Source organism: Zootoca vivipara, chromosome 16 (genome assembly GCF_963506605.1).
Source record: "Zootoca vivipara chromosome 16, rZooViv1.1, whole genome shotgun sequence".
NCBI classification, from domain to species: domain Eukaryota; kingdom Metazoa; phylum Chordata; class Lepidosauria; order Squamata; family Lacertidae; genus Zootoca; species Zootoca vivipara.
In genome coordinates, this window is record NC_083291.1 from 3,613,993 (window position 1) to 3,619,053 (window position 5,061).

The window sequence follows — 5,061 nt, forward strand, 5'->3', positions numbered from 1 at the left end:
ATATCCAAACCAGTGGATGTTTAAGAGACTGGGGGGAGGTTAGCTGAAGAGTCACATTCTTGTGTGACTTAGTTACCTTTTGTTGCACTAAAAAGAGAGGGGGGGAATGTTGGTGCTGTTCAGTTTTAAACACACACACACACACTTTCAAAGACTAAATGACCTCCAGGCCTGTTGGCTCCTAAAGCGCAGTTTATCAAGTCTCCTCCGCCTTTTCCCCTGTAAAAATCCAAAGTGAAGTGTGAAAAGCATCAGAAAGCCTCTCTTGTGCCAGTGCAGCCTTTTAGTCACTTGCCAGGACCTTCATCTCTTCATATGTTTCTAGCTAAGGTCTAACATGGAACAAAAAACCCGACAGCAATAGAGACCAGATGCTGGTATTTCTTCTCTGTCACTTGGCTGCTGAGCAGATGGAATTTATATCAATCGGGCATGCTTGGAGGAAGAGGCCGTGGCAGCCAACATGTGGAACTGGGGCTGAGTGACATTTTTGCTAATGTTTTGTCCTTGTAGAACATTATGCTTCCTCTTTGCTTATGAGCTGTGGTTTTCCTGACTCAAACAAGGTTCCAAGCCCAGCTGGAATGGCTGTGTGTCGTTCCTCCCCCCCCCCCGCCGCCCCCTCCCTTCCTCCTCCCTTCCTAAAGGAGCGCTGGGAGCTATGGAGGAGTGAGGGGCCCTGAACAATGGAGCTCTTTATTAAAATACCTGACATCTGCATGCAATGCACCCAAATCATTTTAGCCAAGCATTAGAAATTCACCGGGCATTACCAGTCACTTTGTGTCCATTTCTGTGTGTGCTTCTTTGATTTATATAATGAACAAATGCCTCTGGCCCCAAAGGTTTATTTTTAGTTTTGCTGTTTTATTGGGCAGGAGCTTTTTTCATGAGACACATTGTCATAGATCGTCTCAGCAAAAAAGAGTAGTACAGTAAGAGAAGAAGAAGAAGAAGAAGAAGAAGAAGAAGAAGAAGAAGAAGAAGAAGAAGAAGAAGAAGAAGAAGAAGAATGAAAAAATAAAGGCGAACGTCTTTTTGCTGTCACTTTTCTAAACGCAAAGTGGGGAAAACGTAGAAGTTTAGGTAACCTTGCAAATGGCGGTTTTGTTTCTTGAACCACCTTGCGGGCCGTCATTTAAAAAAACTGACCGAAGTATTTCATCTATGGAGCTGAGTAGCTGGTGGATTTGCAAAAAGCACTACCCCTGCATGTGGAACCATAAACATTGTTGGGTTTGTTTGTTTGTTTTAAAGACAAATAAAGACAACAACAACAATGAAAAAGACTAGACTTGTGATCCCAACAGCAAGTACAAACATAAATCCCAGGGCTTATGCCACAGCTACTAAGAAACCCCCCCCCCCCGGCTCATGTAGCAGTTTTGTTGCTTGTTGTGCTATTGTACATTATGCATTATGTGTTATTACATAACACACACTTAAATGTACAACAACCCTGAGAGATAGTTTCGGCTGAGATGCAATGCCTGGGCCAGGGGCTCCCAAGTAAGGATTTGAACCAGTGTCTCACCAATCCTAGTTCAGTATTCCACTGATGCACCACGTTGACAGTAGTGTGCAATTGCACCATCACCTGCAGTTTGTACCAGAAGTCTTGTGTTACCCATCCTCCGATCTAAATGCCTGAGTGTTTGTAGGCAAAGGATGTGTCGTGATAATTTGTTGACAAAGGAGCTCAGTGCAACACAGAGACATAAACAGATATGAAACAGTGATGCACAGAAATGGTGCTTTACACAATTGCCCTACATTGGTCCAGGAAGTTCATTGAAAAGTTCAGAAAAGTGTGGAATTAATGGGGGGGGGGAATTGAAGACTTGTGAATTAAAAAGGATTTCCATGTATCCATTTGCATATTGTTTTGGAAAGCACAAATTTGGTAGGTTCACTTAATTATTATTATTATTATTATTATTATTATTATTATTATTAATCATTAATAATAAGATATAATAATAATAATAATAATAATAATAATAATAATAATAATAGTCAGACACGACTAAACAACAAACAACAACAACAATTCTGCACCCATCTGACTGAGTTGCCCCAGCCACTCTGGGTGGCTTCCAGTATATATAGAAACATGCTAAAACATTAAAGATTAAAAACCTCCCTATACAGGGATGCCTTCAGATGTCTTCTAAAAGTTGTATAGTTGTTTATTTCCTTGACATCTGATGGGAGGGCATTCCACAGGGCTGGTGCCACCACTGAGAAGGCCCTCTGCCTGGTTCCCTGTAGCTTCACTTCTCACAGTGAGGATACTGCCAGAAGGCCCTCGGCACTGGATCTCAGTGTCCGGGCAGAACAATGGGGGTGGAATAAGAAAATTCCTTCAGTAGCACCTTAAAGACCAACTAAGTTTATATTTTGGTATGAGCTTTCGTGTGCATGCACACTTCTTCAGATACACTAGAAACAGATGGGGGTGGAGACGCTCCTTCAGGTATACTGGGCTGAGGCCGTTTAGGTCTTTAAAGGCCAACACCAACACTTTGCATCATGCTCAGAGAAGTACCAGGAGCCAATGTAGATTCTTTCTCAACTTTAGTGCCAATGTGACACCTAACCCCAGTGAAGGCAGATGTAGGGAGACAAGGACTGGTGTGCACAGTCTGTTGCCTGTTCTAATTTATAGTGGAGAGAGCATCTTTGATAGGCCTACATGTAGGATTAGTGTAAGCCCCTACTTGTCAGTGATCTCAGGGTTGGATCATTCCTTCCATTCCTGGCATTGTTGTGAAGTAATTCCTCTGTGTCTATTTGGTACTTAGCGCGTAATATTAAAGTATTGTCTTAATAGTATTTGGGGGGGGTGGGGTGAACATTCATGTTAACCATCCCAACAGCTGCTTGTCGTTTTCAGTTCACGTTGCGATGCCATGCTGATTCTGAGATAAGTTTGCTTAATTTTGTACTAGCAAAGACTTTTACTGCTGAATCATGTAATTGCCCTAATAGCATCATGGGAGTAAATATACCTTGCTTGTAACTGGATGTGGCAAGTACTATGGCCCTACATTGTAATAATACCTGCAAGCCCTAATACGTACAGTCATTTTGCTAACTGCTTTTAACTCCTGCTTCTTTTGACTGAATCTGAAAGAACTGAAGTGCAAACTAAACGTCACATGTAAATCCCCACTCAGTTTTTTTTGTGAAATGAAAAGCAACATCAGGGCAATTTCAGTTTAAGGTGGCGGCAAGAGCAAACTTGGAATGTTGCTTATTACTATCCCAGATGGTTGTATTTTTGCGCAGTATTGCCATTTTTCTCTATGGTGCTCCAGCAAAGTCAGTCTGCTTCCTTCCTTCCTTCCTTCCTTCCTTCCTTCCTTCCTTCCTTCCTTCCTTCCTTCCTTCCTTCCTTCCTTCCTTCCTTCCTTTCTTTCTTTCTTTCTTTCTTTCTCTCCCTCTCCCTCGCTCTCGCTCTCTCGGGTAAATGTGCAAGGGAAGGAGGGAAGAGATACTTGCATGGCAATTCTGCACACAAAAAATGGTTAGTAGGTAAGAATTAAACACCCTTCCCTCCAATCAAAATGGCAGCCTTCCAAGCATGCTGTTTAGAAAAATGTTGAAGCTTCATTATATACATTTATGAATAAATTATTGTTTGTCCCCCCCCCTCCTTCTAGACTAGGCAAAGCATTGGGAATCCATGACTGTATCTCCTACCTCTTAATCTTCTTTTAAAGAATGTAGTTGCAGGTTTTCCATTTGAATCCATTTATTTGCATTTATTTATTTTAAAAAATTATATTCCACTTTTTACCATGCAGGTCTTAAAACAGCTTACAGCAATAAAATCTACAACACAGAAAACATTAAGTAAACCTCTAACATTTATAATCTCAAGATAGATATGGATATGCGCGCATGCACACATATAAACTTAGGGACGATGGCTGTCTTGTGGGAGGGAGTCCCATAGTTTGTCCTGCAACACTGGAAGCACGAGTCATCACTGACAATAGGTAAGGTAAAGGTAAAGGTAAAGGTAAAGGACCCCTGGGCGGTTAAGTCCAGTCAAAGGGGTTGGGGTTGTGGCACTCATCTCGCTTTCAGGCCAAGGGAAGCAGCATTTGTCCACAGACAGCTTTCTGGGTCATGTGGCCAGCAGGACTAAACTGCTTCTGGCGCAATGGAACACCATGATGAAAGCCAGAGCGCACGGAAACACCCTTTACCTTCCCGCCGCAGTGGTACCTATTTATCTACTTGCACTGGCGTGCTTTCGAATTGCTAGGTTGGCAGGAGCTGGGGCAGAGCAACAGGAGCTCACCCCGTCATGGGGATTCGAACCGCCAACCTTCTGATCGGCAAGCCCAAGAGGCTCAATAACTGTGCTTATTTCCCATAGTTCTTGCCCTGATGATCTCAGTGATCAACTTGGGCTGCACTGGGTAAGGCATCTCTTAAGGTATGCTGGACCGAAGTTAGTCAGGGCTTTGTACACTAACACAAGAAACCTGAAGCTGAACTGCTGGCAGGGGAATGTATTGGAGTGGGAATGTTTTGCTTAGGAAGGGATGTTAAAACATTTCCCCCGTGTTGTTCCTCTGATGGAAATTGCCTTACTCTGCTTTTACTTGCCCTCGTTACTGGATCAGCCTGTTTCTATCCTGTGTCAGTTTCATTCGTAGATACGTTCCATCCAGTTTCTGAATAGCTTTGCAATTTAAAAAAACCAACAACATTCTGAACATGTTTTCTCACAAAATGTACATCTCTGAACACATTGTGCTCCAAAATAATGTGTTTCCTTGTGCATTTTTGGTACTGTTTTCGAGCTAAGAAGTCAATTGCGAAATTTAGAGAAGTGTAAAATCTAAAGGGTACTAGCATTCCAATCCACACATTTGGTGGGGAGGCACAGATGAAGTTGGTTTCTATAAAAGTTTGCAAAAATTGCTTAAGCATCCTTACCCATGAAATTGGGGGGATGACATGGGTGTCAAGGATTAGGGTTAGGGTTTGAGAGAATTGTAATATTGGATAAATAAGGCATCATATTAGAGAGAATCCTGATAA

The 5,061-nt window shown here is 42.3% G+C and overlaps 1 protein-coding gene across 8 annotated transcripts in view; it reads left to right on the plus strand.

Moving 5' to 3' along the window:
• Positions 1–5,061, plus strand: part of BNC2 (basonuclin zinc finger protein 2) — a 394,027-nt gene that overhangs the window by 300,701 nt on the left and 88,265 nt on the right. The window lies entirely within an intron of this gene.